This window comes from Dermacentor albipictus, chromosome 7, assembly GCF_038994185.2.
Source record: "Dermacentor albipictus isolate Rhodes 1998 colony chromosome 7, USDA_Dalb.pri_finalv2, whole genome shotgun sequence".
NCBI classification, from domain to species: Eukaryota; Metazoa; Arthropoda; class Arachnida; order Ixodida; family Ixodidae; genus Dermacentor; species Dermacentor albipictus.
Window position 1 is genome coordinate 87,001,457 of NC_091827.1, and position 25,432 is coordinate 87,026,888.

Sequence of the window (25,432 nt, forward strand, 5' to 3'; positions counted from 1 at the left end):
CATGTTGGAATCTATGTGAAGCGAGACTGTTTAAGATGGTAAATAAATGCTTGAGAGCTAACGGCAATGCATACAATTGTCTTTATTTTCATGCGAATAAAGAGGCCAAGATGCTTTAAATAAATCTGAGAGCCTACATTATATATTCGAGTTTTATGTAGGAATCCTACGCATCGCGATGAAAGCAACACTTGTTCACGCTGGGATGCGGTCCTACACAGCCCCAACCTCGAAGAACAGTTATGGGCTGTCCAACGGGCCCGCGACGCGGCGGAGAGGCTTGGCCTCTCTGTCCCGACATGGGAACTAGTGCGTGCCCTAAAGGGCCCCAATAAAGTTTTTCAGCCATCCATCCATCCTACATATTGGCACATGCCCCTTCTGGAGGAGTGGCCAAGAACCAAGTGGAAGATACTCAACTTGGGAAATCAGGTCTGCGATATCCTGCAAATTGAAGGCAATGTCATGAAAGGGAAAATTGCCATCGACCTGAACGTAGCACAAAACTACATAGAAAACCCATGCGAATTTCTCAGAAAGAGAGTGGCTTTCTGAGAAACTCACACATGTTTCATTTGTAGCTTCTTGCTACAGTCGGGTGGATGAAAATTTTCTCTTGCATGGAAATTATTGAGTGGTTAAATCAAAGCAAGGAAAGGGTGAAACACTGCTTTTTATATATTTCACAATTCCCTTTAAAGATCGGCGTGCTTTAGAAATTCCTGTGATTCAACGTTATATGCTCAGGTTGTAATAAAGAAATATTTTTGTTACGGAGAACATATCTGCAAATACCTGTTACGCCTGAAATTTTATACGACTCACTTCGTGGGTACCTTCATATGCTGTTGCGTGTATGTCAGTATTGCGCATTTTTTGCGCATGCCATGGCTTTCTTTCTTGACCGTCCTCGAAAATGCTGAGATGTCACTCCTGGGCTGTCCTCCAAATATTTTTTGTACAATATGGACGTCTTGTAGTAGAGGTTGTTTTCTGCTGTTAGCTTTGGAAACTCTGTTTTTATGTCTCTTGTCATTTCACGGTCGTGAAATGCTGATCTGCGTTTGTTTCATATGTTCTCTTAAGCCTATAAACTTCTCTTTGCCATCTAACAGCTTGCGATATGCTCAACAAAAAGCTTTCCCACTTTCCTGGTTGGTGATTTTACCAGCTTCCTTGGTCCTCACAGTAACGTGTGCTAGCCATATGTAGGTGCTTTAAAGACTGAACTAAAGGCTGCTCTAAAAGACTGCACAGTTCCAACACCCTGACGCACAGGTTCACTTACATCCTAATGGCATTGCTGCGACGTGTTACCTTGGGAATCAGCTAGTAAACTTGTTCACTTCTGCATTCCGTCTGAACCATCAGTCAATTTACAAAGCTGCTCAGTACTGCAATTGCCGTCTGGCACACCTCGCCTGTCTGACCGTTAGCCTGTCTTTCTTCGGGGGTATATTGACAGTAAGAATAATGCGGTGTCACCTATGGCGCATGGATGTGTCACTGCTGCGTGCTCGTGAGTGTGTGTGTCGGCCCTCCGTGGGTCACATGATAGTTCTGCTGCCTCATCCCGTGACTTAGGATGCACACAAAACCCCATGGCACGAGCGCTTTCGTCATGGGGGACATGTACCGTAGGTTCACCTTACACATTGTTAAACGTGGGGAGCCACTCACGTTCACTAGCCGAGACTATGTGAATCAAATAAGGGCGCGATGAGACCTGTTCACACGATATTCGTCTCGTGTGGCGAGTATTGCTCTGGTACGAAGTCGATCCGGCTGCCGATCCTTCCTGTACTTACCGATGTGTGTGCTGGCCGCTTGGAGGAAATCAGTTCGGAAACAGTGTTTTCGTGACGCCTCCCAGTTGTGCCCAGATTGCGAGGGCAGGCGACGTTCTCTAAGTATTTAAGGAAGATTTTTCTCGCTTGCTTTTATCTGATGGGTTTTGTGGTGGAGACGCGGAGCTTGATTCACGAGTACAATCCTTCTGTGCAAGTATTCCAGTTGTGTCTGAAGACTTTCGCCAGTTGCTATGTGCTGGAGTCTCCGCTGAAGGTTTTTATGCAACAGCGTGAGCCATGACTGTTGCTTTAGCTCCTGTTTCAGACGCTATGCCAGCAACCTTTTATCACACTTTCTTTGTCGCAATCAAAGTTCCGCTTCTTTCCATTGTAAAGGCTGTCCTGGTAAATGGGCTCCAGCCTGATTCCATCCGGGAAGGCCGCGCCGTACTCCTGTTAAAGCCTGACAGTGTTGCACCAGATCGGCACTTGTGGCGCTCGATAACACTTCTGAATGGAGACTACGATTAATTTCCAGTCTTCTTGCAAAATCATTAAACATGGAGTTGCCAAAGATCGTAAGTTTAGTCCAAACTTGCAGTGTCGGCCGTTACGGTTTTAGGGTACTGCACTGCTCCGGTTTTGCTGCAAGTTTTGTGTCCATGTTAGAGCGCCGTATGACAATCTATCTGCATGGCTACTAGTGAGAGGCCTTCTTAGCCACTCTCTTCGTTACCCATAGAATCTTGTCCGCAGTGCGGAATCTAAGGAAAATTGAATCACGCTGTATTAAGTTGTGCAGTTGCATCACCTGTCTTGCGTCTTCTGAGTCGTATGTTCTCAGTGCGTCTCAACGCACGTACCAGGACACAGAATCCGCTTATTAACTTTTCGTCGTGTGTTAGAGCCTTGGTAGCCTGGAAAACGCATGATTCAGAAGTTTTTAGAGGCCGGACACAAGGAGCCATATAACCCAAGCTCTTGCGGCTGCGCCTGCTTGTCATTAAAAACGTCGAACAGCGAACTTGCGGTACTCCGGGAGAAAGAGATTATCCGACGTTGGTCAACACGCCTTGGGATAATGAGAAACAATCGTGTGTCGTTACCCATATCGCACTATTCATCAGACCAGGGCACTGCACACAGTTGTTGGTGTTCGCAACGCCTTTCTTTGCCCGTAGACAATTTATTGCTGAACTATCCTTCAAACAATTGTGTGCATAAGGACATTTCGTGGTATTTTCATTTCTATTAGGGCTTTTAGAGAACTCTGTTTTCGTGTACATTGTCATCTCACAGACCTCTGTTGATTTTACAGGTTCTGGTAGGTCTATTAAACTTCTCTTTCGGGCCAAATAGCCAGGCACCTACGCGGAACTTGTACAAGTATGGAAAAGAAGCCTGGATTTAAAATCGGGCGCCACTCCTCCTCGCTCGTTAAATATTGAATTTACTGTTTAATATTATTGTTATTTTTGTTGTTTTGTATCCGGCGATGCTTATTAGTGCGATAGGGCATGTTTCTGGTTCGTTTTATTCGGACCATTATAATTCTAGTATGGTTGGGTGGAAAATTGGGCATAGGGATTTTATATAGAATTTGTTTTCCGTTACTTTTTCCAAGAATAACACCTTGGCTCTGAAATCAAGTACTCTTTATGATTTGTACTCGTACATTGAAGATTTTAGTAGGCACTTTTATTAAAACCTTCATACGTCTTGAACGTTGAAGGATTGATTTGTTAGAAATGTGACGTCACCCATGGCGTTACAATACCCTAAAAAAAGGTGCCACGTTACGCTTCTCATCCTACAAGAAAACTGGTGTAAGCAGCCATAACAAAGCGCATGGTTTCAACATGTGCGTGCCCTGCTTTGTTTTTAGTTTGGATATTGTTTTAAAAGATGGTTGGGTAAAGCATATCGCAGCACCAGTTCTGTCAGTGTGGAATACTTCAGCCGACGGCAATAACAAGAACATCAACAAAATTCACCGACAATTACGATACTCCCTAATGTAAAATTTGAGCGGAGGTCTATACGTGTTTCTATTTCGCGATATATTCAGGTAAAGATTGAGAGAGACATGTGGCAGAGTTTAGTAGGCACTTTTATTAAAACCTTCATACGTCTTGAACGTTGAAGGATTGATTTGTGATTTGGATTGATCTGCTGGTCAAGCGGGTCTGCTTTTATACGTGACTCGCGGAAGTTACCAATGTAATCACTGGTGCCGCGTAGCTTTTAGAAAGTACTGCACAACTCGCTTAGCACATGCAATAAGAGTACAAAACAACCGCAAACGATGGCAATCGAAACAAGCGTGAACGAGGCCAAACCAAGCAAACCAAACAAGTGCGAGTGACATTTGGCGCAAGCAGTGAATGGTAAAAAACGAACGGTTCACCTGAGACCAGTTACGAGTACACATCGAGCGGTTGGGCGGATTCACATGACACCAGTTTCCCGAACACGCGTCACTGAACGGGCCACTCTCATTGGTCCCCGCAGTTCGCGGCTTGCGTTTTTCATATCCGGCTTCACGTTCGCTCATTCATCTTTGGCTGTGCTCGTTCGCGTGGTTATGCCGCGAGCACTCGCCGCAGGAACGGGCGCCTAGGAGCCGCGCTCTAAAATCCGGTGTCCACATGGTTATTCATAAAGATTCATAACTTTTTTTATTATTCGCATATGTTGGTGTTCTACTGTTGAATCAGAGCAGTACCGCAGTGATGTCTACTGCAAAAGCATGCGCAGACAGGGCTCAATTTTGCGATGCGTATCATTAAGACCTGCTGCGGAGTACGTTGGCGGTACAGTTAACAGTTTACCAAATACGCCCCTGTACCAGTTGGGCACAATATTAATTAGAACGCTTATGCGTTTTTAGCTGATTTTCTGCGCGGATATCTCCGAACTGGTGTGAGTGATTAGCTACTGTTCAGCAATTGTGAGTTCGCTATTGTTCAGGTTTAATTTGAAATTGCAGTATCTGTCCTAAAGTTATTATGAGAAAACTTACGAGAAAACAGAGGCTACAGTGTGAATAACCAGTCACATCCCAATATTGTCCTTGACTACATTGCCACTGTTAATGTTTCATTACAGCATTAGTTTCCAGGGAGCGGAGTGGCTTGAGGCTGCAATGTCTTGGGTTCATACGTCGTATGAGTTGAAGCTAAACATTTCGACAGAATTGCCTGTCTGGTTGGGAAATTGATTAGAACTTGAGACTGACTCCAACCAAATAACTGAATTTTATTAGCCCGACGTTTCGGAGCCCATTCGGCTCCTTCTTCAGGGGGTTGTTCTTCGGGGGGTGGCGGTGTGCCGCTTTTAAAGCGTCTTTTTTGAAGAAAGGAGGGGGGGGGGAACACGGGAGGTGGGGAGACACTCCACAGACGGAAAGGTGGGGGGGAACAAAAGGAAAGGGGGGTTTGTGTTGTTGACCGCTTCCAAGGAGCTGCGATGACCGGTGCTGGGTGGAGTGCTCACGAGAGTGCCCTTGATGGGCCGCGGGGGGGGTGGGGGGAGGTTACAGGGTCGCGCCGACGTTCTGTGTTGGTGAAACGAGCGGGAGTCTATCTGGCTGTGCGTCCTTTTCTTCTTTTCGTCATGTCGCCAAGGCCATGGACATAGACCGAGGGTAGGTTGCCCTTCACACGGTTTATGTTATTCTCCGTATTCTGAATGCGCCATGACTCCAGTAGTAGTCTCTTTCGCCAGTTCGTTTCTGTTTGAAGGATTTCAGTTTCCTTGAAAGCAATTTTGTGGTCGGCGACTTCAGAGTGTTCAGCGACGGCGCTGCGAATACGGTTGAATGTCCTGACGTCGTTCTCGTGTTGTCTGATCCTTTCTTTTAGATTTTTGGTTTCCCCGATGTACGACGCCGGACAGTCAGCACAACTGATTTTGTAGACGACGCCTTGAGCTTTTTCTTTTGGTGGACGATCTTTTGGTTTAGGGAGGAGGATATTGAAAGTGTTTATTGGTTTGTGCGCCACTTTGAGGCCTTCTTTTTTTAATATTCTGCTGAGCGCTTCGCTGGTACCTCTGATGTACGGGATGGACACTCGCTTCTGGGGTTGGGGAGAAGTAAACGGCTGAAGGTCCCGCATTTTGTTTCTTCTTTTTTGTTGTCTGGTTGTCTTTCGAATGAAGTCATCTGTGTAGCCATTCCTCTTAAGTTCGTTGAGAACCGTTCTCTTTTCTTTCTTTAGATCCGATTCCGATGAGGAATGAGTTTCGGCTCGTTTGAATAAAGAATTTACAACAGACGCCTTGTGGTTTGCCGGATGGTCGGATTGGAAATGAAGATAGCGGCCTGTGTGGGTTGGTTTTCGGTAGACTGAAAATTTTAGAATGCCGTCTTTTCGTGTAACTTGTACATCTAAGAATGGGAGTGATCCGTTCTGTTCGCGCTCATATGTGAACTGTATATCCGGGTCTATGGAGTTTAAGTGTTTCTGCAAGTTTTCGACTTGGCTCGTCTTCACGATGCAAAAACAATCATCCACGTACCTGAGGAAGACTTTTGGTTTCGGGAAAAAAGTATTTAAAGCTCTCTCCTCGATGCTCTCCATAGTCAAGTTAGCCATGGCAACGGAAATTGAGGCCCCCATAGGAGTTCCTTTAACCTGTTTGTAGTAGCTGCCTCGGAAGGTGAAATAGGTATTGGACAGGCACAGTTCGAGAAGGCGGCAGATCTCGTCTACACTCAAAGGGGTTCTCTCACTGAGCGTATCGTCACGTTCCAGTGCATCTCTAGTTGCGGAAACAGCCAACTTAATGGGTACTCTTGTGAACAGAGAGATTACATCAAAAGAGACCAGACATTCATCATCTTCGATACGGATTTTTGATGTGAGTTTGATGAAATTCTCGGAGTCGCGCACGTGCGATGCTGTCCTTCCGGTGAGTGGTGATATGATCTGATGCAAGTAAGTGGATAGTGATCGTAGTGGGGAACACGAAAAGTCTACGATTGGTCGTAAGGGGATTCCGGGTTTATGGAGTTTTGGCAAGCCGTAGAAAGCTGGAGCGGATCCGTTCCTACAGATTAATTTTAGGTAGAGATTTCGAGAATTTGGGTGGCTGCGGAATATTTCAATCAGCGTCTTGTTCAGCAACGACTGAGTTCTCGTAGTGGGGTCCTTCTTTAGTCTCTCGTAATCTTGGCTGTCAAGTAGGGCGGACGCCTTATCCTCGTAGTCCTTTATGTTCAAAACAACGGTTGAGTTCCCCTTGTCCGCCGGTAGGATCACAATGTTGGTATCTTCTTTAAGCGTTCTCATTGCTTTTATTTCGTCGGAAGTTAAGTTGCGTTCTCTTCTGCCGTTGTTATTGGACCTTATTATGCCGATTGCTTTCAGTCTGACCTGTTCCCGCACTTTGGGGTCTAGTTGCTGGATGCCGCTCTCAAGGGCGGCGATCATCTTGGGGAGGGGTGGGTTATCTGTCGTAACATTGAATTTTTGACCTTTTGCCAGGATTGAAGTTTCTTCGCTTGTGAGCGAAGAAACTGGCATCCTGGCATCCTGGCAAAGAAATCCTGGCAAAAGGTCAAAAATTCAATGTTACGACAGATAACCCACCCCTCCCCAAGATGATCGCCGCCCTTGAGAGCGGCATCCAGCAACTAGACCCCAAAGTGCGGGAACAGGTCAGACTGAAAGCAATCGGCATAATAAGGTCCAATAACAACCGCAGAAGAGAACGCAACTTAACTTCCGACGAAATAAAAGCAATGAGAACGCTTAAAGAAGATACCAACATTGTGATCCTACCGGCGGACAAGGGGAACTCAACCGTTGTTTTGAACATAAAGGACTACGAGGATAAGGCGTCCGCCCTACTTGACAGCCAAGATTACGAGAGACTAAAGAAGGACCCCACTACGAGAACTCAGTCGTTGCTGAACAAGACGCTGATTGAAATATTCCGCAGCCACCCAAATTCTCGAAATCTCTACCTAAAATTAATCTGTAGGAACGGATCCGCTCCAGCTTTCTACGGCTTGCCAAAACTCCATAAACCCGGAATCCCCTTACGACCAATCGTAGACTTTTCGTGTTCCCCACTACGATCACTATCCACTTACTTGCATCAGATCATATCACCACTCACCGGAAGGACAGCATCGCACGTGCGCGACTCCGAGAATTTCATCAAACTCACATCAAAAATCCGTATCGAAGATGATGAATGTCTGGTCTCTTTTGATGTAATCTCTCTGTTCACAAGAGTACCCATTAAGTTGGCTGTTTCCGCAACTAGAGATGCACTGGAACGTGACGATACGCTCAGTGAGAGAACCCCTTTGAGTGTAGACGAGATCTGCCGCCTTCTCGAACTGTGCCTGTCCAATACCTATTTCACCTTCCGAGGCAGCTACTACAAACAGGTTAAAGGAACTCCTATGGGGGCCTCAATTTCCGTTGCCATGGCTAACTTGACTATGGAGAGCATCGAGGAGAGAGCTTTAAATACTTTTTTCCCGAAACCAAAAGTCTTCCTCAGGTACGTGGATGATTGTTTTTGCATCGTGAAGACGAGCCAAGTCGAAAACTTGCAGAAACACTTAAACTCCATAGACCCGGATATACAGTTCACATATGAGCGCGAACAGAACGGATCACTCCCATTCTTAGATGTACAAGTTACACGAAAAGACGGCATTCTAAAATTTTCAGTCTACCGAAAACCAACCCACACAGGCCGCTATCTTCATTTCCAATCCGACCATCCGGCAAACCACAAGGCGTCTGTTGTAAATTCTTTATTCAAACGAGCCGAAACTCATTCCTCATCGGAATCGGATCTAAAGAAAGAAAAGAGAACGGTTCTCAACGAACTTAAGAGGAATGGCTACACAGATGACTTCATTCGAAAGACAACCAGACAACAAAAAAGAAGAAACAAAATGCGGGACCTTCAGCCGTTTACTTCTCCCCAACCCCAGAAGCGAGTGTCCATCCCGTACATCAGAGGTACCAGCGAAGCGCTCAGCAGAATATTAAAAAAAGAAGGCCTCAAAGTGGCGCACAAACCAATAAACACTTTCAATATCCTCCTCCCTAAACCAAAAGATCGTCCACCAAAAGAAAAAGCTCAAGGCGTCGTCTACAAAATCAGTTGTGCTGACTGTCCGGCGTCGTACATCGGGGAAACCAAAAATCTAAAAGAAAGGATCAGACAACACGAGAACGACGTCAGGACATTCAACCGTATTCGCAGCGCCGTCGCTGAACACTCTGAAGTCGCCGACCACAAAATTGCTTTCAAGGAAACTGAAATCCTTCAAACAGAAACGAACTGGCGAAAGACACTACTACTGGAGTCATGGCGCATTCAGAATACGGAGAATAACATAAACCGTGTGAAGGGCAACCTACCCTCGGTCTATGTCCATGGCCTTGGCGACATGACGAAAAGAAGAAAAGGACGCACAGCCAGATAGACTCCCGCTCGTTTCACCAACACAGAACGTCGGCGCGACCCTGTAACCTCCCCCCCCCCCCCCCCCCCGCGGCCCATCAAGGGCACCCTCGTGAGCACTCCACCCAGCACCGGTCATCGCAGCTCCTTGGAAGCGGTCAACAACACAAACCCCCCTTTCCTTTTGTTCCCCCCCACCTTTCCGTCTGTGGAGTGTCTCCCCACCTCCCGTGTTCCCCCCCCCTCCTTTCTTCAAAAAAGACGCTTTAAAAGCGGCACACCGCCACCCCCCGAAGAACAACCCCCTGAAGAAGGAGCCGAATGGGCTCCGAAACGTCGGGCTAATAAAATTCAGTTATTTGGTTGGAGTCAGTCTCAAGTTCTAGTCGTATGAGTTCTTTTGTCTCTTTATAATTTTCACTTAGGGTAAGCACAGTTGGCTTGTAGGTGCCATCATTTCAAACGTCTTCTTTCTGAAAACTGTGGCACTGAAAACGCTGACTTTCGCGCTCTCTTTCTTTCAAAGAAACGAGAGGACGCAATTTTGGAGCTACTTACATAGTAAACGCTTTGCGAAAGACACGCTTCAACTTACAACTTCCCGGTTTCGCGCCCTCGAATACAAGCTCTATAATATCTATAATACAGTCATGCACGTAATCCAATGGCAATAAATGTTTGCACTGGTAAATAAAGAGTTAAGCATTCATTGCTACCAAATGCTAATTGTTTGCTAGGTATTGCCAGAGTCCTCGTTCTGGCCAATCTCGATGAACCACTTCAACCAGGTGTAAACATTTTATGAATGAATGCTTCTCGTCGAGCTGTCACGTCTTTCTTATGAGCGAGAAGGATAAGTGGATTTGAGGGGCTCAACTGCTGGTCACTAATTAGGAAGCAATGAAGACAGAAAAAGTGTACGGCAAGGTAATTGCTACATTTAGTTTAAATATCGCAGACAGCTGGCCAAAATGAAGCATGAAGCTGGCCAATAGACTCTCGTATGTCGTATGTCGACTCTGACCGCTGAAGGCTGCCATAGTCGACGCCCTCCCTATGCCATGATCGTGAAGAAGGGTAACCGAGGGGCGTCTTTCTTTTTTTTTCCTTTTTTGTAGACACAACCACATGAAGCCATTTGACAATGGTGTGGAAGAAAAAGATAAGGGAAATAACTGTGTCTTTCGATTGCAATGTTGAAATTATCACTTAAAAGGAAAGAAAAGTTGATGAACAGACAACTTGCCGCAGGTGGAAGCCCAACCCAAGCCGCATTACGCTTGCGATGCTTAACCGATCAAGCTGCCGAAGCGACAACCCAACCACCCATTTTTTTGGGTATCTTGCGTCTTCGTACAAGATTAGTCCTGGCAGTGTTAGGCAGCGCTATTCCTAACCGAGGTGGTCAACATGGAAGATTCTTTGAACTGTTGGCGTCACGTGGTGAACTAACTTAGGGACAGGCATCAGCCAAATGAAACTTGGTATGTCGTTTTTCTATATGCCTCACGTCATCAACTCTGCCAAATTCGGGGCCCTCACTGTGCTATGAGCAAGAAAGATGAGATCAAATAAGAGGCTGGTTATTTTTGTTAGTTACTAACATACCAGGTGACCGACAATAAAGCCTGCAAAACATAGCGGAAACGAATTTCTATTCTTCATTGAAACGCAGAAGTAAAAAGAACCTCACGAAAATTATAGTGAGCAGTAAGATTGCCTTGCCCTTCCGAACACACAGTACTCAGTTACTTCACTTATGGAGGCAGCTTTCGACATTCTGCGCCACTTTGCAATTGTTACGTGCACGTTTTTATAACCACTTACTGAGTTCCTTGCTACGCTCCCGGAAACCCTATATTGATGATAAGCGTGCCTGATTCCACTTTCTTTAACAGCTCAAGCTGTCGTCAGTGACACTACCGTGGCCAAACTTCTCGAGATTTTCCGGAATCAAGATGGACATCGCATCGATCTACAAGGGGTTTCGGGCCATGTCCGCCACTATGTGTACGATGACGTCGCAGCGTCGAAATTCAAAGTGTCACGACTGATCAGCCATCCTCAGTTTCGGCGCTACTGCCTTGCTGGTAGAGATGACATCGTGGAAGTCGACTGCACTTTTTCTGCCAAAGTATCGGCACTATGGTGGCGACGAGGTAAGGGGCTTTAGTAGGTACTCCGTGGTGGAGGTTGACCACGATGTTGTTTCATGAAAAGTTAGCACGAGGAAATTTCATGTAGTTGAAGTCCCCTTAGAGTCGCACCTGCGAAATATTGCACACGGATAAAAAGGCGTCTCGAATTGCGCATTTTCGTGGTGCAGCGTAATAATGCAACGCTTTCGCAACTTACGCATGAAATGTAACTTTTGTGCTTTGTGTTCAGGCAAGCACAAAATACAGCTGTACCAGTTTTTAAGCGCAAGAATGTAATCTGGTGCTCTTGTAGTGCCTGTCGCACTTAATTCGTGCACGCAGGCTGATGGCAGCCGCCCTAAATACGTTTCACTGCAGTTTGGGATGTTGATTTTTCAATATTTTGTGCCGAAATCGAATATCCTACTTTTACCAGGGAATACGACATTTGATTGCAAAAGCTTGAAGCACATTCAAAATACGCCAAACACGAACTTATTTCAGCTCAGTTTACGTTAACCTGAAACTTTACCAATACTTTACTAAAACCTTACCTGAAATTACGTGGGATACCTTGCAAGGTCTTCTATGTAATTTCAGCTAAAGTTTTGTACAGACTCCGATGCACTACAGGAGGGTTGCTTTTCTTTGTGAACGCACACATGCAAACACTAATTAATAAAATTCTCAAGTCCTCAATTCACGGCAGAATGCCCAGCCATTAAACTTGTGGAGCCTGAAAGGAAAACTCCAATACATGAAATGTTTCTCGTCTATTATGCAACGCAAACCCCATCGGCTGCTCTGCCGTTAAGCGGAACGTGACTTCTTTGTAGCTTTGCAGCTAAATCGACAGCGCATCGGTGGTGGCCATGACGCAGACGCTCATCAAGTAGGCGAAGCCGCGGCAGTTTTATGCAGTTCGTGAACTCGTTAAGCGTCTGTGGCGCAGACCTTAAACGCCACTAAAACAGCGATCTCCGAGCCAAGGCCACCGTCGCGGCCCTGTGATTTTCGCAGCAGCAGCGACCTGTGTTCAAATAGGCATCGGTTTATGGCTGCACATTTGAGAGCTGCACTATTACAACGCGTGGGTGCGCAGTCCCGCAAAAGGAGTTTACGGCAGGAGCGGTTTATGGCTAGGTGCCTCACATACGGCCGAAAAGGAAAAAAAAAACGGCATGGCCCGACATGACGGTGCACATGCGACTGTCTTCACGTCAATCGCATGGCAATATCTGCCCCGTTTATCTCCTTTAGAGGAATTGAAATGTGTTGCATACTTTCGATTTTCTTCACGTCACCTCGGTAACAAACTGCACGGGTGCTATATCCACAGTGTACTTGAAAGCGGTCATAGTCAAGTCATAGCCACTACTGCTGATCCGTCGCGGTGCCGTCGCTGTGGAAACGCACAGGTATTTCGCCATGTCCCTGATTTGGATCATCGTGGCTTCAGGCAGCATACGCCAGTGTATGCGTTCTCTTTCGCTCGTGGCTCCTCACACCATGAAACGATTGGAACAACGACTGAGGGACGCGAACGTGCGAACCCATGCATTGAACGAATGAACACTTTTCACCCCCCCCCCCCCCCCTCGTCTCGCCTTTGCTCGCGGCAGATTTCGCCTTGAGTTGCCGCATTGGTGCTCGCAAAGCAACGGGCGCAAACGCTTCCAAGGGCGTATTAAAGCGAAGCTGCTTTACCGAACCCTACCGGACTTCCCTGACCACGACTGCCGCTGTCATGTCCAATAGGCGCTTGCTTCTTATCGCGTAGCACGTGCGTGCGAGAACTTGTGCGCGCGCGCCAGTTTCCAATAGGCCAGGTGCGGAGGAACGAAACTGGAAAAGTAAGTCTTTCGCATCACACAGCTCCCACCAAAGATCTGTTCTCAACGCTCTTACCTGCAGAAACATCACCCTCGTCTTCACCACGTCGTTCTGCCGATGTTTCACCGTGCGCATTCGCATGAACAGCTCTTTGCCTTTCGGCTCAAATTGCGAATGGTGCAGCGCATACGCATAAACATGGCAGCGCCTTAAAGTCGTGGCAAATCGCCAACATTGCATGAGATGACACGTTACACACACGATAATAGAGACGATGGCACGCGTCCCATTTATTGTTCTTCATCATTTAGGTAAGCGCTTCACGAAAGCTTCATTCATAGTGATTTCAACCTGTGCGTTGCGCTTGAATCACTTTTTTTCTCCGTAGTGCACTCTCGGCGATCGTTACTGCTGGCAAAAAAGCTGAAACAGATTTACCTTCCAATCTGTGAGTCGAAAGGCGCCACTTGTCTGAGACGAACTTCACGACAACCATGCATGTAACCGTCATAAGTAAACACCGCATCGAACCTGCTCAGCGGATAGAATTACACTGCACCATAAGAGGAAGCGTCAGACACGCTAGCTTCTTAGACCCTCTGAAACAAGCAGGAACGCTGTAGCCCTGCTAGTCACGCGACTCTAAGGCAATTGCTGACAATGCGCCCTTATAAAAACGCTCGCATCAATTCCTAACCATATGCTACTGTCGTATAAAGGTTACAAGAACAGTGTGCTTCAGAAAGGCTGGCCAACGTTTGTATTGGGGGAGCTAGCTTTGTGAAAGGTAGGACCACCTTGGTCCCTTATCGAAACATTGGCCAGCGTTCCAGAGGCGCTTTATAACTGTGTATGTAACTTCTATACAACAATGTTCTACTTCGTCTAACGGCCCTGTCCTTCTCTTCGAGATTTCGGATAATCGGAAGATAGTAACTGTTTGTGAGAAAGTTAACCAAGGTTTTAGTAAAATCAGTTAGTAATGGTGCCGGTAATTGCATTTACTACACAAAGGGGGTGGGGCACACGACTAGCAAAGGTAGTCAGTTTACGAGGCCTAAGTAGTAAAACACCGGTACATAAAGACATTTGGTGCTTGCATAAGTGAGTGGAACTCGTTTTGCTTACAAGGGGCACTTCTACTGCCAAGAAATAATTAGGTCGCGTCTATATTAAAAGCCTTCTCTCAACAGGTGCGCGAAACAAAGCGAGCACTGCCGGGTTGTTTAGTGATGTCTATAGCGCCATCAAATAATGACACGTGTAGAAGGGTCATGCCTGACAGGAAGGTTAGGTTGCCTGTAATAAACCGCGCAGTAAAGAAAGTAATAAAGAACAAAGTGGAACAACACATCGCACAATGCAATGACTGATATACTATACTGGACATGGCTCCAAGAACAACTTTATAAGTATATATAACCATTACCTTTAGGAACAGAGGTTCTACCGGTGGGGAGCTATGTTTCTGGATAAATTAGGTTATGAACCTATATTTATGTGACCTACATTCCGCACACATGTGCGCCAAAGTGCAGCACCTAAATATAACTCCAACGTAATTATAGAAGCCATGATTTAGCTAAAGGTCGTATAAAGACGCCCTTATAGAAACTATACCACACAAGTGTTGAAACGAGCTAGTACCTTTTATTAGGTCGTCTTTGAAACCTGTTAACTGCTTAGTAATGGCATCACTTACTAAGTCTGAATTATCGAAGGCAGGAAACTCCTGGTAAAGACACACTAATAAGTGTTTTATCTTAACTGTATCCGTTGCTGCCCTTTAAGCAACTTTGTTTATATAAAGTGCTTGCTACTTACACACCTGCTTGTGACTACTTTGTTATTTTAACGCTTACCAGGCCTTATTTTTTCAGTCACCTTCTTTGGTTCGAGCATCAAATAAGCGTATTCCTTTCTTTCATAATCCTATGGGCGCCATAAACACATGTAAAAAATTATTCGCATTATGTAGGAATTTAAGAAGCGTGCAATCGAAATTTTCCAGGGCAGTCTGGGCCAATGGGAACAAAACGTTTAGTTTACGTTCATGAGTTGCAAAATTTGTTAAACATTATCTACTATTTCGTCATTTCACAGGTCAGACACACATAAGATGGCTTCCTCCATAGTGTGGTAGCAAGATGTCAATAGAAGCAGATGTACCTGCATATTGTTCATATTACAGTGACGCTTTATATGGCTAGGCGAAACGAAAATCCATCTGTCCCGCCTGTGAGCAAAAAACTATCACCATCGACAATGGCTCGAGCATCGGCGTCGTCTTCCACATCTAGCTCGTTCGTACAGTTTATGTAAGTGGCTCCCGCAGGGAGCCTCCCTGGGGGATCTATATGCAGTAACTCTACTCTTTGGCGCCCCTCTGCGCTACCGCTCGTGCCACTGCTTCAGCGTTCGTTGTCGTCGTCGTTGTTTTCACAGGTGGCTCTGTTGCCACTCATCAATCCAGCGCAGAATTTCACTTTTGTCGTCGTGATGGGGAGGCCACGTTTATGGTGGTATGAGCCATTGTTTAAGAGGGTATGAGCTATGCATATCGAAGAATGAGTGAGTGAGTGAGTGAGTGAGTGAGTGAGTGAGTGAGTGAGTGAGTGAGTGAGTGAGTGAGTGAGTGAGTGAGTGAGTGAGTGAGTCAGTGAGTGAGTGAGTGAGTGAGTGAGTGAGTGAGTGAGTGAGTGAGTGAGTGAGTGAGTGAGTGAGTGAGTGAGTGAGTGAGTGAGTGAGTGAGTGAGTGAGTGCATAAACATTTATTGGGTCCAGCAAAACGCGATAAAACGCACACCCAGCTAATCCCACGACGGGGCTGACAGATCTAGGCTGCCGGCGCGATCGCGGGCGCGCTAGACGGGCAGGATTTCCTCCTCAAAAACGGGACTTCGAAGGAGCGCGTCCCACTCTTCCTTGGTGAACTTCGCGTCCAGCAACCTGCACACCCAGAGTATATGAGGCAAACTAGCAACCTCACCACAGGCCACGCAAGAACCACTCGGATAAATCTCGGGATATATGCTGTTAAGGGACGCCGGATTTGGGTAGGAATTCGTTAGCAAGAGTCTGAGCGTGACCGCCTGCGGCCTGCTTAGCATGGAGTGAGGCGGCGGGAAAACCCTACTCTCTAAGTAAAAGAATGTAGTAAGTTCATTGTGCATGATAGGAGTGTCTCTGGCAAGCGACAGTGGCGGGCGGATGCTGCTAACCACGCCACCGAGCAAAATTGAGACTTCGAACGCAAGCGGTAGCGGCGCACAGCGGGCATACCGTCACTGACGTCGTTCTCTCCGTCGCAGCCTAACGTTGGTGTAAGCTTCTTAAGAAACACAATGACGCAAAAAATAATTGAGAAATACTTTAACGAACAATGGGTATTAACCCTGTGATAAACACAGGGATCACACGTTTCAGCTTCGCTTGTTAACCATCTGCACGGAGTGCCTGGGCGGTAATTTTTTTGTTAATTGTTGCCGGAGAGCACTCTGTACAGTCAATTAGAGTTGACATATTTGCGCTCGTTGATCTCAGCCAATAGGCCATCTAGTATAAGTGAAGAACCACGAAGCATCGGTGAAGACTATATGGACGAATGGGATATAGGTTTGTTTTCCTTTTTCATTGCATGCTGTTATCCTGCTAAATAGCTGCAATGTTTTGCTCAGTCATTCATCATACTTCATTCGTTTACCACCAAAGTGTTGTGCTGAAGCTGGCGACATATTGCTCCGTTTTACAACGCGTCAAATCAGTGGTAAATAAGTAAGTCAACATATTCGGACACACAAGGCAACACACAAGAGTCGGGCTTACATCAAGTGCGAAATGTATGTCATGTCAGGGCGTATTCGATTACTTTAGGGAACGTGCGTCCATTCCCACCCTGTCGTTCATCATAGAACCACCATGATCTGTGTGAGCGCGCGAGTTGTCCGTATTTGGACATCTTGAGCGTTTCGACACGCTTAGTGATTCCAATAAACTAAGTATCAAGTCACGCACTTCAGTTTCCTTTTTCGTGCCTCGATCCTTTTCATGGCAGCAGTGGTGCCAAGGTCGCTTGTCAGTCATGTTTCTCAAGAATCTAGGATCCTCAAAAATGGCGCATTTGATAGCAGCAGCGTGTCTTTGGAACACTGAACTCCACAAATCCATTTTCTTCTTCTGTTTGTGTGCTGTAAGCTATTGCAATAACTCAATTTATTACATTAAAACGAGGCTCATAATTCATTTAGCATACATATATTTATGAAAAAGACATTTAATCATTAAGGTATAGCCTTGGACGAGTTGGTTCTGGTTCATAATGACGGTGTTCTCGCGTTTCAATTGCCCGATTAAAACACCTTATGATTTCTTGATGTGAAGTTTTTATTCACGCCTACACACGTTTGCTGGATGTATGAACCAGGAAGCGGCAAACAACTTTTGCCTTTCAGCTAGCCCAACTCAAAGTTAGTTAGGAGGAGCGTCACTAACCTTTTCCTTGCCAACGCCCTCAAGAAATCTTGCCCCCTCACAATGCAAATAGTTTCGTTCAACAGGCGAAGCGCCTGTTGTAGAGGCCAATTATTCAGTACACTTCCTTTCTTCGGTGACTGAACAGTTGCTCGAAGTGGTCCAACGAGGAGGCAGGCCCAAGATGTGAGACATCGCTGAACAGAATCGGCAACCCGCCGTGGTTGCTCAGTGGCTATGGTGTTGGGCAGCTGAGCACGAGGTCGCGGGATCGAATCCCGCCCACGGCGGCCACATTTCGGTGGGGGCGAAGTGCGAAAACACCCGTGTACTTAGATTTAGGTTCACGTTAAAGAACCCCAGGTGGTCTAAATTTCCGGAGTCCCTCACTACGGCGTGCCTCATAATCAGAAAGTGGTTTTGGCACGTAAAACCCCATAATTTAAAAACAGAATCGGCATGTCATTCCACCATATGTGCGCAGCATTTCGCACAGGTTGACGAAGATTGGCCGGGGCAATAGAGTGCGTTGTGTTTTCTCGGCTGCGAAAAAACTACAGAAGCTATGAAGGCGAGACATCATACCGCGCGCTAACTTTTCTTCGTGGTTCATGAAGCACAAGTCAGGTATTGTCCCGTCCGTACAAGGGGTCATCTACTCGATCCCACACAAGTGTGGCGAGACGTACTTTGGCCAAACTGGCGTATGCCTCAACGACCACTTGCACGAGCACCGAAACATTATGTACAATGCCAAGATGCCCCATCCAATATGCCAAGATGCCAAGACCTTGGCATTCATTGCCGGGATTTCAAATGTACCTCATCCTTCATTAGTACGTGGTATTGACTAGGCACAGTTTGCCGTTCATTGATGAAATAATACAAGCGGAGTACATTCACAATCTAGGTGACTGCTGTGTAACACCCCTTCCATTGATCTGTCATGACCTGAGCGAGATTACCTGGCCGAGCTCATGGCAATCGGGGGCATGTTAAATGATTTGAGTTATCAGTAAGGTGTTGGTTCTACGTATCCCGCTTTTCTGTGTGTTTTCTTGTTTGCCGCGCATTTTTTCACTGTTCGAAATTAAGCTTTATGGTTTTCTTAAAAATAGGCACTGGGAGGAACGCGAAGACCACCTGTGCAAACAATTTATGCTGCCAGGGGGACACAAAGTGAGCTGATAATCATCGCTATCAGCAGCTCAATTTGCTAAAATTGAATAATTAACCTTTTTGTCGACTGCAGTAAGCGGGTCTGTTTGTATTGAAAGCACAGAACCAGCCGGGTTTCTACCCAGCAAAAGTTGGAAGATTTCTTCTAGGGTGTGTGCTTCGAGATATCCGGCTCCAAATTTTGATTGTCGTTTGCAAGATTACGCATTCAAGAGAGTGAAGATCGGCGCAAAGCTCCTCCCTGATGTGACGCGGCTGTTGCGTGCGGCATTTAGCCTGAAAACGATGCGGGGGCATTGCAGAGATGATAACAGTCCCCCTATCCAAAAGCTATAGCGTCAGATGCTAAATCGCGTGGAGCACACGCCAATTCTTCTGGGGTGATTCCACGAGAGATCAACACGGGTAAAAAATTTCATATTTTAGATTTCATTTATTATTTTATATTTTAATCCGCATATCACTAGGTAGCGCTAAAGTGAACGTGGCTTCCTTGCCAAATGAATATTTTAGGAGGAAAAAAATAACGAGATTCTTCAGTGTGGAGGTGCCTATTTAATGCACAAGGCATTTTCACAAATTCACAACGATGTGAAATACAGTATGTTACAGCTACAAAGAATACATTCTTGTGTGTAAAAGCTAGACGTAAAGAAGGGTCAGCTAGCACTGTTTCAGGCTTCCATGCAAAACGGAAGTGTTTTGAAAAAATTGCTTAATTTGCTACAATCTTCAAAAGTTGCTATATTTACGATTTTTTATCAACTAAACGAATAGATGTAGCCTTTTGAAATTTGCTCGACTGCGAGACCTTAACCTATTCAACAATTGTGCTGAATATTCTTGCTGTATCACAAATAAATATTTCTACAATTCGACTTAAATTTGAAGTTTTGACAAAACTGAATGACATTTAGAAATGAAAATTAAAAAAACCCCATCGTGAATTTTTCTCAAAATCTCGTAAAGAACTATTCACAGGCACGTGAAAAAGAATATTAAAAAACATGTTGCATTATTTTGTTTGTAATCACAATACAGGTGGTAGAAATGAGAGCTTTGCCAGAATGCAGCAAGGTGCTGAGGAAAAAGGACATCGGCGTAAAAAGAGCGTGCATAAGGCTCTGACTTGCCTAAACTTTACCGTAATGGCGACATAAAGTCAGTTTTGGTAAACTCTAATTATTTCAACCACGCTGTTCTAAAATGTCTGAATTTCCGACATAAATTCGTGGAGTCATGCCTCTCCTCGGCCATCATTGGCGCCCATATTTAGTTCACGCTTTCAGATGCGGCTGCTGTAAAAATCGTCTCTTTTGATCGAGTTGATAGAGTGTAGAAGAATGGGAAGTGAATCCACCGGAAGCGATGAATTCTTACCGGAAGAAAACGAACTGGGAGGTAGAAAGAAGTGCCACTTGAAACTTTGCCTCACGTTCATCAGCAGGAGTAGGATTCACGACGAAGGAACTTTCGCCCGGTGCTTAAGCAAATTCAACTCAGTGGCACTGCAAGGTCCAAATCTTACTTCGTATAGTGCAAGCGCCACTTGGACCTCTCAGGTACCAATTGCGGCATGTGCGCCGAATGGTTCGCCAAATTTATAGAAACCTATGACATGTGCTCTTCGTACCAAAAGCGAATGCGCTTGTTAAATCCACTGCGATGCCAGCTGGAGCGCCGAAAAGTTCAAGCTCTCATTCCAAATTTGTCAGCCTACATGACATACAAATCCCGACGTTGGCGCGAGAAATGTGAAATATGGTCAGTACCAGACGCACCTGAGAGAACACGGTTGAACCCAACAGACGTTTAGACCACTGTGGAATATTATACCAAAGACGAGCATGGATGTGCTCGGCAGAGTCCCAACAAAAAGGACGTAATACCTATTTCGATTGATGGAAACAAACAGTATGCTGCCAGGAGTTTCATGACCCGCTCGGTACGGGAGGCATATGATCTCTTTAAGGAAGCCAATCCGGATACATCTATTGGGCTCTCAAAGCTTTATTCTCTCCGGCCGAAATGGGTTCTTGCTCCACAACGAAAAGTGTACCTTTGCATGTATTGCGCCAACGCCACACAGTTTGTTTCCGCGCTAGAATAGCTCATTGAAGGCGCCTACACAATTACCCACCTCAAAGAACGATGTTTTTTACCTCGCCCACAACCGATTATTTCCTGGGCGATTGTGATTATTGCGCAAATGAGGATGCTTTTACTACAACTTTAGGAATCCCTGAAGAGACAGAGGTAAACAATGCGGTATGGGAAAATGGCGACCTCGTCAAAAAGACCCCCCCCCCCCCGCACAGGCTACTACCTTTCTCCAGGAGCTTGGTGCATGGCTTGTCAAGTGGATCACCCTTGATTATATAAGGGCATTCAAGCATCAGCAATATACGACGCCAAACGGAATCAACAGCACGGATCCCGTGTCTTTGGCTTTGCAGAGAATTGGACAGCTGTTGTACCGAACGACGTACAATCATACCATTGACACAAAAAAACAGGTCTCGCTATTGACGTGTGTCGTCACGAGTAGCGGATCCACTCAATGTTTTGCGGTTCTCAGTGATGACGTATGTCATGATGCTGCACACGCTTGCTTTGCGCTGGAAAAAATCTATTAGCGCATGAAGGAAGAACTTCAGCTTAGCAAACATGCTACATACGTTTCTGACGGCGCCAGTAGCCATTTCAAAAACAAGTATCAGCTTTAGCAGCTGTCCCAGAAGGAGCACGCGTCAACGAAGTGGCTTTTTTTCGGCCACAGGACATGGCAAAAACGCTTGCGATGGTGTTGGTGGCTTAGTAAAGCACCAAGCCTCGCTGTACAATCTCGGAGCAGACAGCACTACAGTCATTAGGCCAGCCTCTGAAATGGTGGCGCAGATGGCCGCAATGCTGAAAAATGTAAAACTTCTCTATGCAGATGTGGATGAAGTAGATAACTTTCGCCGCCTCAAAAGGAACCAGTGGAAATCTTCGCTACGTGTTCCGGGCCAACGGTCATGGTATATTTGGTTAAGCGAGCCTGACGCCACCAATTTTGATCGCGTTGTATTAGTGTCTCGCACTGCAGCAGGTAATTGGAAAAGGATAAAGCCTTTCTGAGCGTATACAGCGGGTATGCTCGAAGTTCCTTGTGCGCTCTCCCTGCCTCCATGTGGCATGTGCGGATCATCAACAAGCGTGCACTGACAGGTCAGTAAGTCAACAGGCAAGCAACTGTGCCACTGAGTATTGGATTCGCTCCATTAGAACTGCGTGATCTGGCCCTCTGGATCAGCTGGTCCTATAGAAAAATGCGGAAAGAGCTGCCAGTACTGCAGCGCTTCGTAAACTTAGGACGTGTTCTCAGCACGCGATCATCGTTTAGCATTGGTCAGTGGTGCTTCAACAACTATCCCATACATTGTATACCAGCAAGTTTGGCCGAGAGTTCATCTGGTCCTGCCAATATTTCAATGAAGAAATAAATGCTCTACTTGAGGCTTTGCACAGAAGGCAATTTCCTCAAGAGTGCGTGGACCAGGTAATGTTTCGCAAAAGACCCAAGTATCTGAAAGCGGAAGTCTCGTGCTCCTTTCCAGCTTTTCTAAGAAACTGTGAACTTTCCGACAAGTGGTGATCCTTAGGGACTGTGAACTTTTGATTATATAGTATTCTAACAGTTCACTTTTTTTCTTTTTCTTCAGAGGCGGTAAAATAAGCAATCGCTGGAACTATCTGCCAGCTAACCCTGCCTTAACCAACACCATCGCCACTCCCACCACCGCCTCTTAGGTTGTATAATGACATTCTTGAAATGACCAGTATGACATTTTTTGAGGCATTTACCTGCCGTACATTCTGTTACCTGTGTACATTAATACAGAGTTAACTGTTAATTCTGTAGCACAGAAAGAAATAAAAACCCTGCATTAACAGAAGGCACAAATTATCTATGCTGCAATTGCTGTTAAATCACATGAGCCACGTAATGGTTATGCTGACGCTTCGTAGTTTAACTAAGTAGTGTAGTAAACGAACTTTTATGCAGAAGTATTATTCATAAGGTCAAAAATGGCTTTATGTCATCATTACGGTCACGTTTAGGCAAGTCAGAGCCTTACGCACGCTCTTTTTACCCCGATGTCCTTTTTCCTCAGCACTTTGCTGAATTCTGGCAAACCTCTCATTTCTACCACCTGTATTGTGATTACAAACAAAATAATGCAACATGTTTTTAATATTCTTTTTCACGTGCCTGTGAATAGTTCTTTACGAGATTTTGAGAAAAATTCACGATGGGGTTTTTTTAATTTTCATTTCTAAATGTCATTCAGTTTTGTCAAAACTTCCAATTTAAGTCGAATTGTAGAAATATTTATTTGTGATACAGCAAGAATATTCAGCACAATTGTTGAATAGGTTAAGGTCTCGCAGTCGAGCAAATTTCAAAAGGCTACATCTATTCGTTTAGTTGATAAAAAATAGTAAATATAGCAACTTTTGAAGATTGTAGCAAATTAAGCAATTTTTTAAAACAATTCCGTTTTGCATGGAAGCCTGAAACAGTGCTAGCTGACCCTTCTTTACGTCTAGGTTTTACACACAAGAATGTATTCTTTGTAGCTGTAACATACTGTATTTCACATCGTTGTGAATTTGTGAAAATGCCTTGTGCATTAAATAGGCACCTCCACACTGAAGAATCTCGTTATTTTTTTCCTCCTAAAATATTCATTTGGCAAAGAAGCCACGTTCACTTTAGTGCTACCTAGTGATACGCGCATAAAATATAAGATATTCAATGAAATCTAAAATATGATATTTTTTACCCGTGTTGATCTCTCGTGGAATCACCCTCTGTTGTTTTATGCAGATTTCATCACAAGCGTGGTCGTCTGGAAGTGCCGTGGGCTGCAATGCCGTTTTCTTTTTTCAATCTTCACACTTGTGTACTCCATTGGGCATATGTTACAGTGAAAGGCATTAACACGTATAACGAAGTAACGGATGTAATGAAGTAATTTTGTCTTCCCTTTAATTTCGTCATAAGGAGGTTCGAGTGTATTAGCGAATGCAGGAGGCCAAGGACTGAGAGAAAATACGACCGAACTAAACGCTTTGTGAATTCTGCTCCATGGTCCCCCATTCACTTAAGGTATTTTACGTAAGGAACTTTTCTGATTCGCCAGTGTTTGTGCGCTTTCCACAAATTGTTTAAAAGACCTTGCAATATCTGCGTTTGCGTGTGTTCTCTTGTTGACCAAGCCCCACATTATAGTGGCATGGTCATCATAACTGTGGCCAATCGGACAGGGTGCCTATGCATAACGACCATTATTTATAAAACATAACTTTTTATGCGAATCATATTACGAGGGCTCAACCCAGCTCCTCAGGCGCGGCGGTGACCATGAAATCACGTGACACCGTGACGTCACGACAGAGGAGAAGTGGCTTTGGCTCAACTCTTGCAAGACGGGCTGGGTGGGAATCGAACCAGGGTCTCCGGAGTGTGGGACGGAGACGCTACCACTGAGCCACGAGTACGATGCTTCAAAGCGGTACAAAAGCGCCTCTAGTGAATGCGGTGTTGCCTTAGAAACGAGCTGTTTCTAAGGCTCAGGCGTGCGACGCTTGCTCAGGCGCACATTTCGTTGCCGCGCCGAACGCTGCGTTGCTCGACGCTCACCGCGTCCAATGCGAGGTGGTGGTGGTACAAACTTTATTTAGTGAAGGCCAAAAAAGAAAGGAAATTAAGATGCCGCCGTTCCGTGGGTGGCCTTCAGGCTGCCGGTCGTGGCCACCAGATCATGCCTGGCGGCGACTTCCGCTGCCCAGATCGTTAGCCGTAGCTGGACATCCGGCTCCGAGCTGGCCAAAGCAGCCTCCCACAGCTGCGGACTAGATACATGCCAAGCGGCAGGGGGTGAGTGTTTAGGGCACGAATACAGAATATGAGCATAGTCTGCTCGTGGGTGACTGCAGAGCGTGCATTCAGGTGAGAAGGCACCGGGGTGAATAAGGGCAAGTCGGGCAGGAGAGAGGAAAGTGTGGGCCTGTAAATGGCGCCACGTGCTCTGGTGGAGCTGAGACAGGGATTTGTGAGGGGGAGGGAGAGATAGGCGAGAGTTGCGGTAATGAAGGGTGATGTCATGGAAGGTGAGGAGGGAGTCACGCGTGTCCATCCCGGAGTGGAGGGGGCCAGCTCGGTCTGTCATCTCGCGAGCGATGGAATTTGCCGCCTCGTTGCCAGGGTGCCCCGCGTGAGCCGGAACCCAGAGGAGTTGGATACGACGAGAAGGGGGAAGGGAGTGCTCAAGGATGCTGAGCGCGGAGGAGGAGATGCGACCCTTCGCAAAGTTGTGGACTGCAGCTTTGGAGTCGCTGAGTATGAAACGGGCTGGGGTGGTGGCAATGGCGAGCGCAATAGCTGCTTCCTCTGCGGCAGTGGAGGTGGGGGCAGGTATAGTGGCAACGGTCAGGGGAGAAAGTGTATGGGAAATGGTGGCAAGGGCGTAGGCGGGGTGGGAATTGTATGGCGCCGCATCGACATACACAGCGTTAGACTGTGTGCTGTATTGGCGC

General features: G+C 45.9%; 1 long non-coding RNA gene across 1 annotated transcript in view; it reads left to right on the plus strand.

The window, feature by feature from the left end:
• LOC135899676 (uncharacterized) overlaps positions 1-25,432 on the plus strand; it is a 44,933-nt gene that overhangs the window by 9,660 nt on the left and 9,841 nt on the right. The window contains exon 3 of the long non-coding RNA XR_010563685.1: positions 11,126-11,386. This is a non-coding gene — a long non-coding RNA (uncharacterized lncRNA). The remainder of the gene's footprint in view (positions 1-11,125; positions 11,387-25,432) is intronic.